Below are 19901 nucleotides of genomic sequence, written 5' to 3' on the forward strand. Positions count from 1 at the left end.
AAGAAGAGAAAAAAATGACTGAAAAATATTAGTTCATTTCAAATGAGCACTCCTGTAAACGGGAAAGTAAATTCCAAGTTACATCATCGTCTCAAGTCACAAAACTATTTGTTACGAAAGATAGCTCAGACTGAGATACTGTTCTATAACGATGGGAAATGAAATGTTTCAGGTCAATGTATGCTAGTTCAAACGAGTTCATGAACAGGCTTAAATATACCTCGAATGTCTGTCTGTCTTTATATATATATATATATATATATATATATATATATATATATATATATATATATATATATATATATATAGCTTTGGTGATACGTATTTTTTTTATTATTATCCTGCCTGGCTTCTTCTACCCCAACAACCCTTAGACGAGGATCACGTAAACTCAGGTAGATAATATGCAACTGTATCAATCTACAGGACGAACTTACCATGCTGCAAAACTTTTAAAAACTGCATTTAGTAGCTTCTATATTACATGCAACCATGCCAAACAACAACAACAACAACAACAACAACAATAATAATAATAATAATAATAATTATTATTATTATTATTATTATTATTATTATTATTATTATTATTATTATTTGGACTTAGAACAACGCCTGATCTTTAAAAGCTGTACACTTTTCAATATCGACAAGATTACAAAACAAACACCATGAAATTACAAAACACAAACATGCTGACAATTATTAAGGAGGTAGATATTATTTAAGTACCGCTCCGGTGTCCTAGTGGTTAGAGTGTCCGCCTCGGATGCGGGAGGTCGTAGGTTCGATCCCCGGCCGAGTCATACCAAAGACTTACAAAAATGGTACTAACAGCTGCCTCGCTTGGCGCTCAGCATTAAGAGGTTAGTGTTAGGACTGGTCGGCCTGGTGTCAGGATAATGTGACTGGGTGGGACATCATGCTACATGTCTGCGACATGATGCCCCAGTGCTAGACTTCACTATCAACTGCCACATTGCAGACATCGTTGTGATATGACTGAAATTTTTTTAAAGCTACGTTAAAAGTCCAAATCACATCACAACACACATTATTTAAGTCTTTAAGTCTGTTCTTGTAGTAGAAAAATGTGAGTTTTAAGAGCACTCTTGAATGAGATCAGTGTCCTTGTGTCTAAGATATATGGACACTTTGTTCCGCGTAGATGGGCCCTGATACGCAAATGATGGTTGTCGGTATGAATTGGTGTTAACAGTGGGAACAACGAAAATACTAGTGTCGGAAGAGGAACGCAAATTTCTAGATGGAGTGGACACGTGTGAGGTCGGATATTTATATTGGACTGGAGTCATTCAACGAAATGTAGCATAGTGAACACATAAAGTATTTTATTCCGGATGGAACAGTCAGCCAGTGAAGGTTCCAGGGCCGGGAAGATGTGAGCTCAGTTCTACGTGCTCATAGGATGATCAGACTAGCCATATTTTGAACTCTGAAGTAGAAACTGTGACGAACAAGATAGAAGTGAATTACAATAGCTTATTCTTGAAGGTACTAAGGAACACGTAACAAATGTGTGTGTGTGTGTGTGTGTGTGTGTGTGTGTGTGTGTGGTATCAGCCGAAAGAAATTGAAGCGTCTCAGCTCCAGATATATGGCCTTGCAAATGTTCATGACATGTTGGTATAAGGAAAGAGTACTGTTAAGAGTGACACCTAGGTTTTTTACTTTGTGAATTTGATGTTGGTATTGCTGATGGGTATTGTTTGAGGTAAAAGATGTGAATGAGAAAGTCTTTGCGTTTTGATCATAATGGCTTCAGCTTTATCATCATTCATTTGCAGCTTTATCATCATTCATATGCAGCTTGTTACGTAATTCATGACTACAGATACAGGCACGATTAATTAACTTTATTATACTTTATTATATCTAGTTATTTAATTATCTTATTTAACGATTTTAACAAGTACATTTAAAAATATTCCGGAAGAAATAATAATAATAATACAAATTTGAAGCAAAACATAATTGCCTATGGCATATATATAGAGTGCCACGATTGCTACAGGAATATTTAGACGTCACGTCACGTGCATACGACACATCACGTACATCTGCCGTTGTGACGATAGTCTCTTATGCACAGATAGAGGAAGGATGTGTGTTGTCTTATGAACTTTATATTTACCAATCAAACTGAACGTATTTGTATTCTGCGTTGTGATGTATATAATGTCCGATTTTCATGAAAGTTCTACGTATACCATCAGCTGCTATAATTTGCCCTTCTAACTGTAATAGATTATAGATTGTCTTTTACTTGCTACAAATAATTTAGATCTCGTGCCCTCAAGATTTGTCGTTTCTGCGTTTAATTTGGTGAAGCATTTTTCTTTCTTCAGACAGCTGAAAGGGTACAACTGTGTCACAATGCTGACACGGAATATGAAATATTAGTATCTATAATCATTTGGACTATTTAAATAGTTTAAAATATGTATCTGACTAAATATTCAGTGAACTGTTTTGCAGAATGGCACATAGCAGTACATGTACCTAAAAATTTCGATCTGTAGTTTGGATGGTGGTTAGTTCCAGGTCACGTGCTAATTACCCTGTCCGCGTGACGTTGATGGATGTCAATGTTGAGGTTAGAGTGTCATGGACATGAAGCAATATTGAAGCGTAAGAAAACTTGCGAACATGTTGTACGGTAATACTAGAATTTTGACAGGCAGCATTTCAGTTTTTAATTGATAACAGATGAGCGTATCAGTATGTTAATGCAGACACGCTAGAGTGTGAAATTTAAGATATCATGATGTAAATGCAGCATTCAGAAATCTGAAAGTGAATCAGATCGTTCGGTAGACATTCATGCTCTTCAGGACACACGGTACTAATTATACGGAAGAACTGTGAACCAGTCTAGAAATGGGTGAAGAAATGATAGAGTATTTACAGGTTTGGTGGTCCATAATTGGTTAATAATGAAAATTAAAATTTTAGGAAAAATATCTTTTGAGAGCTTGTCCTATATGTAATGTAAAAAAAATATTGACAAATTTCTACTGATGCAATTTTAGCATTTTTACAGGCTTGACTCAGGAGTACTCAATACTGAAAGTAGCACCTGATTCATTTGGTGCAGAATCAATAACACGTGTTTCATGCACATGTATGTAAACAAATTGCCGCGGGTCATATGGTGTTCTCCACACATAAGCTTGCACCAAGGTTAGATGTGCACGAAAAATTATAGGTGTCATTATCAGCACCCATAAATTTTAAGTTATTGAATTTTGAATATGACAGTGTTTCCATATGTTTACCATTGGAGTGGAATTAGTACCGTGAGTCCTTCATCGACACTACTCAGTCTCCAAACGCGAAGATGTAAGACTTCATCTGATTGGTTGATAAAATTACCGCTTTTGGTTAATAGCATAGGTTACCAAACATGAATACCTAAACGGTCGCTGTCAGATCTTCATGTATAACAGTGGATATCTGATTTCATTCAGTCTGATTGAATTTTCACACTAGGCTAAGTCCCAACGTAATCTGCGTGGAACACGTGAATTGTATATTTTATTTCTACAGCGATAGCGTCTGTGGTACGTGTATTGATTGGATTATATCATATGGATACAGTACAAAAAAGTACATAAGCCAAAGCTAACAGGGATGAGTTTGCAAAACGCATACAACTATTGTTTCTTAAAAGACGACATAACGAATCATATTTAACCGTTGTATTTAAACCTTGAAACATATCTACCTGAGAAAAATCAATGAAAGAAACTGACAGTCCTTTAAATTAATGCATCGAATTAATGAAATATAGACAGAGAGTGTATTAATATGTTGGATATAACAGGTGAAAAGCGAGTCAGGTGACAATCTTGATGTTGTTGTTGTAGGGTTTAACGCCACTTTTCAGCACACGGTAGGCTAAACATGGCGGCCAGTATTAATGGTGGAGGAAGAACCCGGGAAATCCTACGAATATGTGTATTCCTCAAAATTTTTCCAGTTGAGTTCAAGAGCAAAAGTTTCTCATATATACACCATTGGAAGAGAATATAAAACGTGATGCACAGTACCATTATTCGGTATTCGGGCAAATTTTAATGGGGGGGGGGGGGCGGGTCAAGACCATATATTTTTTCCAGTTACAAATAATATTGAATAAATTTCACTTTGCTTATGATGTTTATGTCAATGGTGTTACTAGGGTTGATATCGCCCAGTGCCTTAACTCATTGTGACTCATGTTGTCACCCCCATGTACACCCATCCTGCAAAAAATTTACTTTTTTATAGACAGTCATGTGTGTTAACTCATGGTATCACTCCCATGGACACTAACTTGTTAGGCCATGCTGTGTACAATTTTATGGTGCGTGGTATACTTATTGCTAACTTGCTGGGCTATACTGTGTATAGTTTTATGGCGTGTCGTATACTTATTGCTGACTTGTTGGGCTATACTGTGAATAATTGTATGGTGTACCGTATACTTATTGCTGACTTGTTGGGCTATACTGTGAATATTTGTATGGTGTGCCGTATACTTATTGCTGACTTGTTGGGCTATACTGTGAATAATTGTATGGTGTACCGTATACTTAATGCTGACTTGTTGGGCTATACTGTGAATAATTGTTTGGTGTACCGTATACTTATTGCTGACTTGTTGGGCTATACTGTGAATAACTTTATGGTGTACCGTATACTTATTGCTGACTTGTCGGGCTATACTGTAAATAATTTTATGGTGTACCGTATACTTATTGCTGACTTGTTGGGCTATACTGTGTATAATTTTATGGTGTACCGTATATTTATAGCTGACTTGTTGGGCTATACTGTGAATAATTTTATGGTGTACCGTATACTTATTGACACCTTGCTGCATGCTCTGAAGAGGGCCTTTTTGTTTTCAAAATGAGCCGTATCTTAACGTATTTCCCGTGCCGTACATACTGTATCTCTCATAAATTAAACAGTAAGAAAATATAATCTTAACGCGTAGGTATAATGACAATCGTTATAACTTTATATGTTTATTGACATAATTAGTCTAGTGGCAAGCATTGTAATTTATTGTGTATTGACGTGATTAGTGTGCTGTATAGTCATTAATGTAACCTAGGTTTTCTGTTCCTATTATGTAATAATGGAAATTGCCCAATGTAATCTCTTTTAAAGAGAAAATAAAGTCACTCAGTCATACATCCAAACCAAAGCATAGCATACCATACCATACCAAACAAGGATGCATATCAATGTAGGTAGGTAGGTAGACGAATGGATGGATAGACGTACGGACGGACGGACACACAGAGAGACATATATATAGATATGAAGCGCAATGTGAATAGGAATATCGTGGTCTGCTCGCATTCTGTGACACTTTCACTTCTTCCAAAACAAAGAACTAGGTAAGGTTTTTATAAATATGCCGCAATTATTAGATTCGTGTCAATATGAATAATTATAAAAAAACACTCCAGTAAAAAAGTTGAATTTTATTTTTTGTTTTATTTTTTGTTTTATTTTTTAAATTCTTGGCATGCGACTCGCCTTGTTTCAAAGCCACAAACAGGTAAAGCAAGCAAGGATTGTTAGGAAAAAACTAATGATAAATCCCTTGCGACCAAAATAAAAATGTAGCCGACAGATATATGCTATATGTACCGACCTATTACAATGAAAGCTATATTTTCGGTTTTGACTTGGGTCATTTACCGGGGATCCTGGTGAAAGACAGGTCTAAAAGAGCTCGTCTTTAACGACCACTGCCATCTCACCTCTATCCGCGTTGGTTCTAGTCTCGGGCTCAGACAATGTTGGTATGTGAGAATGTTTTCAATTAGCTTTCCGCGGGTCTGTGGTTCTTACTCGGGTTTTCCAGTGTCCTTCCTTCACCAGTTACTCTGGCCGCGATATACAGCCCATCATCACTGAACCAATGGTGTTAAACCCCAAAACAACAAAACAACAACAACAACAACGTGTCATTACCTGCCGTTTCTCTTTACGGTATAGGTCAGTTCTAAATATGAATGTAAACCTCAACACTGTTTGCATAAGCTATACTTTATCCGGGTCACTTTTAACATTTGTATCCATGAAGCCTGGGGAATAAACAAAAACACAACAACAAACAAACAAGCAAAGATAAACAAATGGAAAGATAATCAAAGCGCTCCAAATGTTGTGGCGCTAGAAGGCGCAGTAAGTATTGAATACAATAATTAATACAAAATGGAAAAATTTTGTCTGTATGCTAACCCATGGGCAGACCCAGTGCGTCGGTTATGTATTTATGTAGCCGTTACTCTGATCAGAAGTTTGCCTAAACGTTTTAATCTGAGACACCGCAATTTTTACAAATATGTCTTACACCGAGCACTTCCATTTAGTCATTTTACGATTGCGGACTGCATACAATATTTACTTACCTCCGAAACTGAAGAGCTGGACAGCATGCAAAGATTACGCGCATCCTGTGCTTAAGACTTAACAACGGAAGTGCTCCAAAAAGCATAGGCATTATTAGATTTTGCGAAAATATATGTTAAAACACTTTTACAAAGAATGAAACTTACTTATTTCAATCAAAACTTATATCAAACTGATTTTAGCCCGCCATTAAAACAAACAAAATAAAAAAATACAAATGGCTGGAACTACTCAGATTATTAACATACATACATTTTCGTGAAGTTGGTCGGCGTAAGGATAAATAAAAAATTGCTTAGGAAATCACGATGATGGTGTGGAGTGCGCACTTCAAAGAGATAGGGAAAAACCTAGTATTAATCAAAACCAGATAGCAACAGTGGGCGATGTTAAATTAATTTTAACACAGATAAATCACTATATCGAAGCACAATAAAATGAGGTTAAACATCCTTTCATAGTAATTTTAAAAAATCATTGACAGCAATATGTTTTTATACAAGAAAGTTGTATCTCTTTAATAAGGTTTCCAAGGGGAATAAATCTTGCTGGAATAATTTTATTTGAGAATTATTAGAAAAACAAAGCACGAAGGAAAAAAAATAAATAGAAACAAACAAACAAAAGACCCAAACAAACAAACAGTATACCTGAAGGCGCTGAATGGTCTTACTCCGTCTGCGATAATGAAATGTGTAAAGTCTAATGAAAACAAACGTGCCGAGTAACATTTACAGAGAATTAAAAGTATTGTTTATACATGAATTTAATGACATAATTAGACCGAAAAATGAGTAAACATCCAAAGTATGAGCTTAAATACAGATTGCAGGTATTTATTAGTGAGAATATATTTATTTTAGACACAATTTCATGTTATGCCAACTTCTTTATTACGACTCTCTTCATGCAAAAGAACAATGTATGACAGAGCAAATGGCAAAATATGCGATTATAATCTGACTGACCATCCACTTGACGCACAGAAGGATGCGTTGAAAATCAGAAAGCAACTGGTCTCCCTTAATGTGGCAATGGCACACTTGCCATAGAGTAATTAAAAACCCGAACTGGCAATGGACAATAATAAAGATATTAAGTTGGCATTTAGGTCCTTATATATATATAACGTCTCCCAGGACAAGCTCAAATTCGGTTCGGAAAACTTCAGATTTGTAAGTTACCAGCTCGCGGGTAAGTCCACAAAATTTTGATTCATGTCGCCGATTTTGAGGCGAGTAGGTGTTGATGGCTAAAAATACATCTGATTATATTTCTTTGACAGGTGTGCGTTTGGAAATGAAAGGCACTCGTCTCTAACGGTTAAATACCAGAATAATCTCATTCAAAGCGTGATTCAATTTAGGAAAATGTAGCACCCACAGCTGGCGCTTATGATATGTTTATTACGTAATAATTACAGGAGATTAGATATATATTACTTGGTAAAGAATTAAAGGATAAATTAAACAATTAAATAGACAAAAATATTTGCTCTCAAATTAATAACAAAAGTCGGATTCTCAAATACTTTGATGCATGCCGCCGATTTGAAGACGACCACGTGATAATTGTAAAGTAAATGGATACAGTAAGTGTTCACAACTGTATTTGTTCTGATCTCTCTCTCTCTCTTTCCCTCTCTCTCTCTCTCCGACCTTTAGCTATTTCCAAAATCTTTCTACATATTCCTGTATTTATCTACATACATGTATATGTCTGCTTTTGCTCTTCCAAATAAATGTTTATTCTAACTCATTTAGTCTATAAATCTCTCTACGTGTACTATTTACATATATATTGTTAGATAACTTTATCTAATGGCATATGCTTTTAAGGTGCCGCCAAAGATAAAAAGAACACGAAAGTATCAATAAATATAACGCGATTTCCTTAAAATATAGGCCTACCATATTTGACCTTATTGTTTTACTCATGTTGGGATATTATGTATGGGGTAATGCGCAAATTTTCAAAGTGCAAGATCAATTTTCCAGCATCAATATATACCGAACGATTTGATCCACTTTCAGATTTTGTAAAGATGCATTTCTATTGGCTAATTCAAAGGTCACCAGAACATGACCTTTAAGAGGTCGTCGTCAAATCTTCACGTAGAACAGCGGAGATCTGATTTTAATCAGATTGATTATTTATTATCGTAAAAGTTCACTTCAATTTATTAATTGCACTCTCAGATCAATAGTAAAATCATAAAGAGTTCTAGCCTCCTTTGGAGGCATCATTACTTACGATGGCTGTGTTATTTCTCATCTTTGGAGTATGTAGAGAGAGAGAGAGAGAGGGAGAGAGAGAGAGAGAGAGGCACTGGGTTCGAGCTTTAAAGAAGACGAACACTCTCGTCATGTTAGTCTGACAAAAAAACTTTACTGAAAATATAGAATACTTGAGTTATATTAAATTACATTCCGACAAAGAAATACATATACATAAAGTGTTATACTTTATATATAAAAAATTACATATAAAATGACCATTTTCGTTCAAAATTACCAAACTCATACAATTCCAGTATTTCCGACTTCTAGAATATAATGTAGATAATTCAATATCCAATGACTTAATGTTGTACAGAATTGCTTAAGAATTTCTATATTTGGACAGATACCAAAAGCTCGCTATTAGCAATTGTGAATTATTAAAAGTTTGACTTTAAATACCAAAATATTATGTTCTGTAGCTTTAAGGTAATGAAAAGTATACAAAAATGTTCCAAATCCTTCGATATAGAATTAAATTGTTTCCAAAATAAATCAAACCTGACGTCTTAAAACATTAAAATTATTCCACTGCGGCTATAAAAGAAACTTTCTAAAATCTTGTACGTAATTTCTCTGATCTGTGAGGAAGGAGAACTCTCATCGTGAATGTCTGAAAGAAACTAGTCGTGCACTGGTCGGTGCGCTGTTTATATATGATTCTGGAGGGCAGAGGATCGTAACTCGCATCCACATAAAGTCAACACCTTCGAGTAATGATCATAACTTATACTTAAGTGTTAGAAAAATTACAAGGTTTGTTTCCTGGAGTTTTTCGAAAATTTAAAAATCGTAAAATAATATCTTCGTTTTTCAAATATGCCTGTGCACTTTTTAGTTTCCGTCTGACTTCGGAGTTCGCAACCTTCCTTATACATGTTCTTCGGTTTTACAGGCGTCATTACAGAAAAACTCGCTGCAGCAGCACTTTCCATTAAGTATTTATAGGCTACTGCATGTGCATTGGAAAATACGAATTAGTTTCTTTCTGAGTAATACTTTACAACGCTTGTGAGTGCAGTATTAGTTCGAAAACACACACGCACACACACGACTTCCGGGGCAAGCTCAAATCTGGCTTGGGCAAGCTCAAGTTTCCATGCCACTTGCCTACTGGCAAGTCCCCCCAAAATGAGTTAGGGAATGTTAGCGTTCCATTTGTAATGCAACAATACATATTTCCATCTTATAGTCAATATCAAGGTCACTCGCATTTTCTCGCACATGCATGATAATGTGAATATTTACTAACTGAAGTCAGTTTTGACAAATAAAGAATACATATTGATACTTTGACTTATCAGTTACATTTGAATCATAAGATTAGTATGTATCCGGGGTTAGATGACGTTAAGGTCTCTAACCTAGCCTTGGATAGTTTGTTAGCTGGTCGAGTCTAAAGATTGTTTTGATACATGTCGCCGTCTTTAGATGAGAAAGGCGTTAATTGTTATAACTATAACTTACGAAAGTTCATTGAAAGGTGTGTATGGAAATAGAAGGTAGACGTCACTAACGATTAACTACCAATGATTTAATTCAAAGCATGATCGTTGAACCGAAACTGTAACACCCACATGCGGTGTTTATGATCTGTTGTTTCCATGTTAATTAACAGGATATATATATATATATATATATATATATATATATATATATATATATATATATATATATATATACTTCCAGGCAGATTGCATCACAATATCCCCTACGTTGAAACGTACGAATAATGTGTGTGTGTGTTCAATATTTGCATTTTCAACTTCGCTTTTATAATGTTTCAGTCATATCGCTAAGATGTCTGCAGTGTGGCAGTTTATAGTGATGTCTAGTATTGGGGCATCATGCCGCAGACGTGTAACATGATGTTCCACATAGTCACATTACCCTGACACCAGGCCGACCAGTCATAACATTAACCTCTTAATGCTGAGCGCCTAGCAAGTACCATTTTTATGTATGACTCTGCCAGAAATCGAACCCGCTACCTCCCGCATCCGAAGAGGACGCTTTAACACAGGGGTCTCAAACAAGCCGTATCATGTGTCCCGCAAAATGATTGGTTTGACAAGGTGTCATAAGGGATAGCAAATGTTGTGCGGCCCTTGAGCCATCGAAAATGCCCTCATGCGGCCCTCAGGGTGATTTGAGTTTGAGACCTCTGCTCTAACTACTTTGGCCAACTGTGCGGTCGCGGGAACCATATAAAGCCATACAAAAATAACAGAGTTACAACCATACTGGAACGCCTGATATCGCACAATTACAATATGGCTGAACTCTAATACGAAATTTATATTCATTGACGGTTTTTGAGAGCAAATATTGATTTTACCGCTCATATGGCTTGATGGGAAATTTCCGAAACTTTACGATTGTGGTTAAGGAAGTGAATGGCTTGACTTAATGTAGGAATTTTTTTTTATATATTTATCCACATTATTACATTTTAGTGGGGGGGGGGCGAGTGGTCTAAAGCGCTCACTGTTACGGATCACTGCCATCTCATCTCTGTCTGTATGGGTTTGAGTCTCGGATTCGGCCATTGTGGGTATGTGAGAAAGCTTGCCAGTAGCTTCTCGTGGGTCGGTGGTTCTTCCTGGGTTCTTCCTCTACCATTTATACTGGCCGCCATGTATAGACTATATTGTGCTGAAAAATGGCGTTAAACCCTACAACTAACAACATTTTAGTTTTTTTTTCGCCCTCCGGAAAAAAAGTATGCAGCAGTTACCGTAAGACAGATGATACTTCTGCTGTTTTGTTGAGATGTAGGTATTTTGAGTTGATATTATTTCGATATTAAGTCCCAGTAAATATATTCCTATTTTCAACCCATACTGTTGCCGAGAAAGTTGCATCGTATTATTTTGCCCTAAATTCCTACCTTGTATGCTGTTTTATTACATATTGCTGTCTTCCTGTATTTATAGTCTGACAATATATTTTGATGTTCTTTATATTAAATGTCCTAAAAGACCGGATAGAGCAATCTAATGTTCTCAAATAGAATCAAACGCTCGCCCACGAGTACTACTATGAAGTATGATTTTGTTTCGCCATCAGTCGACCAATGAAATTCGTTTAATGCATGCCTTGACTCCTCTGCATCTCTTCCTCGTTTGCTCTGGAAAGTAACTGACTGAAGCAGTCGACTTGGCAGTAACTATTACCCTAGCAACCGACAAGCGGCAATCAATAACAGTTTCCATTGAGATTGAAACCGTTTTATGACGGAGATAAATTGTGTTGTACGAACAATGTCGTTGCAATCGATTTACACAATGTGTTCCTTGTGAGATAATTTTTCCAGCATGTTTCTTCAGAAACCTGGTTTACATCCAAGATTCAGGTTCCGACTCTGACCTGAAAAAAAGCCCTTATCGTGGTACTTGCCCTTGAACTGGGAATTATATAACAACTAAATAGAACCTTAATACTGACATGGAAATCTTCCAAAAAGGATTATATATTTTGGCGAGGAAAAACAAAAAAAAAAAGAGAGAGGATGCCAGTGAAATATTCAATGAAACAGAGTTGTTGCTGTGGTTCCCGTGTATGAAATCAATCCAATCAATCGTTCTCGTCTTTCACGCCATTGGTTGATACAAACTGTAACGTGTGTACTAAGAATGAACTAACAGGATATTATATAATGCTATATCTCGCCTGCTTCGCCGGTGCATAACCCCAAACATAGCATATAAAGTTTGGAAAGAAAAGTGGGTCATTACAACCACAGTTTACATGTTAGGGATTCTACTAAAAGTGATAACGGTGAATGCACACCCAAAGTTTCATGATTACACATGCAACAGTAATTGGGAATCTGGGTTACGTGTAGATGCCCAAAAATAATAATAATCAATAGTGCATGAAAACCTCATGGATTCATCCCTACCGAAACAGAATGTACGTTCTGAATGTGGTGATCTCAAATGTGAACACGCCAGTCAGATGTCACAACTATGTACAAAGTTGTCTTTACTCACGTGACCTTCAAAAAGTGGTAAATAAGACCTACTTTGATGATTTCAGTGTCATCTAAGATGAACGTACTATTTAGCGATGACTCAATAACATCGGTCAGAGGTAACTAGGTATTTCGTACACGAAAAACAATGTATCTATGCACTTAAGAGTTTGGGCATACTTTTACAAACAATCATGGCTAATTACAATATGTTTAAAAACTCTATTAACACGTATCGTCTCATCTTCGCTAACCAAGGTTCCGCTTTGTTAATTCTATCTACACCTTGAAGGATGGATCAGATATGTATGTGCTTCGGGTCTGTACATTTCATTGGATGCGGCGGCAAGCCACCACATCCAGTCAAAATCAGGTTGTTCAAATTTTCAACACTGTTCCTACATTCTCGAGACAAGGGAGTGGGTGGGGCGTACAACTGAAATGGATTCATAAATAAGACGGTTCGTTTTTGTACAAATACACCCTTTCAATCAAATACACATGTAATGGCTTCTCTCTGGTGTGTAGTCATACTTTCGATGTTAAACTCACAAAGTATCCCACTGAAGTCAATTGCCTCCACCATTTTCGGCCGGTGTACAATTCGCATCTGTTACACGCTGTTGGTTAGCTGACAGTTCATACTAAGGGAATCAACTAGTGAAATTCAATAGAATAGGACAAGCATATCTGATCGATCCGCCAAGGTGTAGATAGGGTTAACATATCAGAACCTTGGCTAGCGATGATGATATTGCCATTAATTTTAGCTGTTAACATTAATAATGAAAATTTCACAAATCCGTTTTTTAGTCGACCCACCTTCCATACCACTCTTTCTCGGTCCCCCCTCCAGTAAAGTCGAATGTTTGATGACTATGTAGGCACTTTACAACCCATGTCTGACATAAGTAGGAAGTCCAAGAACCAGATTAGATCAGTTACTTGAAGCAAATTATTCTTATTTTCTTAGATGACGCATTTTGTTTAGAAATTTGCGTTTTGAACGATCACGTCTACCAACTTACCCACTGACTTAACAATGCATGCAAAAGAAGCGGAAATTGAACATTACATTATCAATAAAATAAGTTTTTGTCGTGAACACTGTTTTCTTTATATCGTAATTTCCGGGTTCACCATTTTTCTATTATAGTAAACCTTGCTTTAGATATGGTTAAAAAAAATCAGTCCATTATTGTCAGGTACACTTCTTTTTTCATCGTGCCTGCTGGGAACACCATTCTTCTATTACATTCATCCTTTTTTGGGTCAAGTTGTGAAAGATAAACCAACAAAGAAGTACTTTTTTTGTTTCATGAGATATAAATAGCCCAAAATATCTATACATAACAAGCTAAATCCAACAAAGAGGACACTCTGACATCCAATCTGATTAAAATTAGATCTCCGCTGTCCTAACAGTGGAGATCTGATTTTAATTAGATTACTCTGATGTCATTTAATAACCATTAGAGTATTTCTAGGAATGATGCTGTCGGGACACCCATGCATTTTTTACACTTATCTGCCCCATTCATGGTCTCACTTCATAATACGTGATACTTAATGGACATATTGTGTTAGTTGAATCTTTGATAGAGACTGAGTAGAAAATTAATGTATTGTATGAAGTAATGTGCATGATGTGAACAACGTTAAAAGTTTACTAAATTTTCTATATCAGCATATTATTATAATTTGATATTGTGAGGAATAAATTAATAATAATGCTTGTTATTTTAAATCATAGGACTAGATTTTGTGATTGTATGCTCTTTTCAAAAGAATACAATGTTTAAGAAATGTGCGGGATTTTCGGAGACAGTGTGAAATTAATTATAACACGAAACTCTCTCTGTCAGTTTGTATGTCTCTCTGGATTTTTTTACGGTGCCACATGAGTTGGTCCATCAACCCTTATAACTCTACCTTCGTGCTTTCTGGAACGTGAATGTGTAGAAAGGAAACGTGCTGGGTCAGAAAGAATAAAAGTGGGAAACCTGTGTTTTCTCCATGTTTTCCTCCAGCAATTGACACAAATTTAGAGACATAGGGAACGGACCAACATATGTATGGTACATAAGGTTGGACCAACACTCTTGTGTGCTACATCCAGGCTTTACATGTTGTTGTTGTTGTTGTAGGGTTTAACGAAATTTTCAGCACAATATAGGATATACATGGCGGCCAGTATAAATAGTGGAGGAAAAACCCAGGAAAACCCCGGAAAAAACCACCGACCCACGAGATGGCCGAATCCGAGACTCGAACCCAGGCAGACAGAGGTGAGATGGCAGTGATCCGTAAGAGTGAGCGCTTTAGACCACGTAATAGTAGTAGTAGTAGACATAGACGTAGTAGTAGTAATAGACGTAGTAGTAGTAGTAATAGTAGTAGTAGTAGTAATAGTAGTAGTAGTAGCAGTAGTAGTAGTAGTAAAAATACTAGTAGTAATAATAATAGTAGTAGTAATAGTAGTAGTAGCAGTAGTAATAGTAATAGTAGTAGTAGTAATAGTAGTACAAATAGACGTTGTAGTAAATAGTAGTAGTAGTAATAATAGTAGACGTAGCAGTAGTAGTAATAGCAGTAGTAGTAATAATAGTTGTAGTACGCGTAGTAGTAGTAGTAATAATACTAGTAGTAGATTTCGTAGTAGTAGTAGTAGTAGCTGTAGTAGGAGCAGAAGAAGAAATATTGATGCTGTTGTTGTTGCTACTAATACCAATACTACTGTTCCTACCACCAGAACACTTCTACTATTGTTACTACTACTATTGTCACTGTCGATGCGACTTTAAACCCAATAAGCATTAACAGGCCTAGGAAAAGGTTCGCAAACGGAATCAATACTTCTGTTGTTCTTTTTGGTGTAGAAAATGCTTAATTTAAATTATCGCGCTATCCACCCACTATCTCCACTGAAACAGAAGCTACTGTTTTCACTGACTCGAAGCACTTCAAGTCAGACGCAAAATAAGGAAGTATAACAAAGATTTTCCCCCATCTGTCCATGTAGTTGATTGAAGTGCTACTTAATTTCAAATGTATCCACGATATCACATTTCATCTTGACTAACTCAATGATTTAAATTCCCCTTGCAATGTCAAAAGAACGTTTGAGGGCTACTAAATGGAGAGGAAAAGTAAAATTAGCATTATAAACGGGAAAGGATAATTTTGGGGATTATTTACCTTGCAATCAACATAAACACAATCCAGAATTTATGGTGTAAGATGATTGACAGCTAAAATGACTGGATGAAATTATAGGATGAAGACACATAGCAATGTAACAAGTCTGACGGGTATTAAAGAGCGCTGTTAATTCCCTTCCAGTTTTAAAAGCAACAAAACGCATTTTTTTATAAAAAAAATTAGATGTCAACTAAATGAAATACGGCATCTATTTATTGAAAGTGTGAGTTAATCACAGAGTTGTGGTCTGTTGAGCGTTCTATGGGGTGGGGGTGAAAATTTTGGCAGAATTGATCGCTATAACGATCTTCGATTCCTCCAACTATACTAAATATATTTACTCGCAATTTTCAAGGCGATGAGTTTTTCCTTACAAGTATACTAGAAATATTCAACACCGTACTCACGCTTTTGCTACTGGTTCATTTCCACTTCCACCCCCTACCCAGCATCCCCCACTAGGTCAGGTTATAACATGGTAATAATCCTCCACAACCTCTATTGCATCCGTGCGTGTGTTTGTAGGTGTGTGTATGGTGAAAAATTTGGTGGAATGATTTCTGTATTATAATTTTAGAGTGCTTTATTTCGTGGTCAGCGTGACACGTAAACATTAAGATTCATGTATTGACTAGGTCAACCAGAACTTGGCAGCTTGTAATAATTCACCTCTCCTGCTTGGAGGCATGAACTGAATTTTAATTCGAGTCCTTTCGATACCGGTCTGACAGATGTGTCAGTGTAAGGTCATGGTGGTAAAATGTTATTTTAGGAAGTTGTGGGACGTCTGGAATAGGTGTCATAACCTTATATTTTCCAGAGTAGTTGTCAATAAAAACGGACTAGAGAGGATTATATTAACTTCTATGGGAACGATAAACACTTTTGGCGGTTAATGTAGCAATCTTGATTGGTTAAGCTGAACGAGTGTGTGTGTATGCGCGTGTGTGTGCGTGTGTGCGTGTGTGTGTGTGTGTGTGTGTGTGTGTGACCTGAAGAGGCTAGATTGAGGGGGAGAAGGAAAGAAATACGGAAACACCGACTGATCGCCAGTAGTGATTTGGAAAAGACTGGAAAAACTAGATAATGATGTCATGCCGGCAATCTTAGTTCGATCAGTCGCTTGAGCATGTGACGAAAATTGTTCCATCAGTATAGCAGAACGGCTAAATAAATTTTGCTTAATTCTGTAACTCTATGGAAAGTCATTCACGTATCATGTTCGATTGTATTCTGTTTATGTAATTGATTAAATTGTTGTATTTCATTTACGGGGGCTTGTGTTATTCTATTCTTTAACTCTGCTCAGTTCTCTGTTATTTCATCCATTAATTTTGTATTTTAATGTATTGTTTACTCAGTCCGGGCAATAACACCGTGGTCTATCCTCTCCTAGCTAGCGATAACAAAAAAATATAAGGAAAGGGGAAGATCAACTATCATTTCCACCACCTCCAGACAGTTTGTGGGTGTGGGTAGGTGGGTGGGTGTAATTATGATCAAGAATCTTAATGAATTCCTGTCTCAGTTATTCATTTTGAATACAATGCAGAATTATCATATCAAAACAGTATTCTTTTTTCTTCCTGGCGTTATCTGATAAATGTAATTTTCGTGCAATTTATCTAAGATTCTTGTAATCTCTTATGCAAACCACTGAGGGGCCCCGAGTTACCTAGTGGTCTAAAGCGCTCACATTTACGGATCACTGTCATCTCACTTATGGCGGGACATAGACATATATAACACATACAACATACATATATTGATCAACATCAAAACACATATATGTCAAAGAGAATCAATATACTTTTGAGGCATTTGAGTGGCCATGAAAAGGGCCTTTGGGTTTCTCCTTCTTGTTCTTCTAGTTTCTTTTTTTTTTTCCTCCACCATCTTATGTGTTGTTATCGCATTTGTCTTCTTCTTTTGTAATTTTTTCCTCCTTCTGTTCTTCTTCACCTCCTCTTTCTTCCTCTTCTCATTCTCCCTTTCCTTTTCTATTTTTATCATTCCATCCTCTTTTTGTCCTCTTCATCATCCTTCTCCTCCTTTTCTTCTTTAAGGACATCTCTTATAATTTCCTTTGACTTTCTTAAGTTGTTTATTTTCATCTTCACTCGATGGGGACTATAAGAATAGCAGCAGGAGAAGCGAACAGACCACTTGGTCGAAATATAATTTGCTTAAAACAAAACATCATACGAAGAAGAAAAAATAAGGTCACAAACATTTTAGGGTTATTTTGTTTTTTTCTTCGTATGTACTTTGTTTATATATACGAGGTCGCGCCTCTCCTGCTGCTGTAATTAAATCATTATGTTATTTCAAAATAATGGTACATTCGGAATCTCATATTGCAAGAATAGCTCTAGAACGATTGGAAGCAGTTAAGAAATTTCTTCCTGTTAGAGACTCATTTAGAAAAACCTTACGAGCGCAGCAGGAAGCACAAGTTGAATACGAAGACACTAAAAAGTTATTTAAACCCGTCACTGCAGCTACTGAGACAGATACAACTGTCATCAAAGAAGATCTTCTTCCGGTATCAAAACAAACTGCAGAACAAACTGAAAAAACAGCAAGAAGAACTAAACAAACAAAAAAGATTTTACGAGATCTTCCAAATGATATAGCTGCGGCTCAACCTCCACCCGTCGATGAAGAAATACTTGAAGGTATTGGTAAAATTCGTACTGAAGTCGCCGACATAAAAAATGAACTTGCACTTAAACCTAAAGCAGGAAGAGGAAATGTTAAATTGATTGCAAAATTTAGAAAGGAGTTTATCGAAGATATTAGAAATACTGAAGAAGCTGATTTACCCGAAAAAATATTATTTGGTATATATAGTAAATCTAAAAAATTAAAACCCGGCCATGAAAAAACAAACAATGAAAATTTTATTAAATGGGTATATCGTATATATTACAACATTAAACAAGTAAAAAATAATGATTATAGATACGATGCACTTGTTAAAGAAATAAAAAGACTTGCAACAAATAGAACAACAACAATCACCACAGCAAAAGTTGATGTCAGAGCTTGAAAGGTCTGAAAAGCTACTTAAAAAGCAAGTATGGAAAGATCACCCTTAAGACTCTTTGAGAAAAGGGCAGAAACAAGTGAGAAGAAAGGAGCAACGGGAAGTGGTCTGGGAAATAATCTTATTTGTCCTGATAATATCCTCAATGACGTGTCGCGGTTAGAAGTTCTCATAGGAGGAAAACGTGCCGGAAATAATTCACCAGAAATAATTAATGAAGCAGCTGATATTTGTCAACGATTATTCCAGGGTGGTATTATGGATATCGGTGTTTACCGAGAACTTACCGATGAACTCGTTGATGATTACAGTGACTAGTTGTTACCATGATTAGATAAATGGTAATTAAAATAAGATGATTGTGTACAATAATCATCGTAAATCTGTATCTGTCAGAGTAGTGATCTCACGATTACCAGTCTACGAGGTATTTTACTGAGATGGACTTGGTGATGTTGTACGGGGATTATTTACAAGGATGGCTCCAAAAGCAGCGCCTATTGCAAAACAATTATCGATGAAGGCTATTGATATTGTTCGTGAAAAAAGTCCTGTTGCAATCGTCAATGTTGCTGGTAAGGCGTTCTCAGCAATCAAAGATAGACTAGCATGATTAATAAGATGAAAATCACAATCAGTAAAACTACCAAGTACTGAAATTATGCCCGCAGACATTAGTAAAATAATAAATCAAGCTGCAAATCAGAGACTAGCAGCACTAGCAGATCAAGGACTCGGTGAACCAGGAAATGGAATTTCAAGCTTAATATCAGGGAGCGGAATTTCCCGAACACGATGATTCTCGTGTTAGACGAAAATATTTATAATAAGATGTTCAAGCATGTATCCGACGAAGCATTTGACATGGAAGCACCTGTCCGTAAGGATGAATCAATACGGGATTATCAATTTTATTCCTATGACGCACGAATACCAGATCAACGTGGAAGAATTAAAC

Source organism: Sinohyriopsis cumingii, chromosome 13 (assembly GCF_028554795.1).
Source record: "Sinohyriopsis cumingii isolate HCF-2022 chromosome 13, ASM2855479v2, whole genome shotgun sequence".
Classification (NCBI taxonomy): Eukaryota; Metazoa; Mollusca; class Bivalvia; order Unionida; family Unionidae; genus Sinohyriopsis; species Sinohyriopsis cumingii.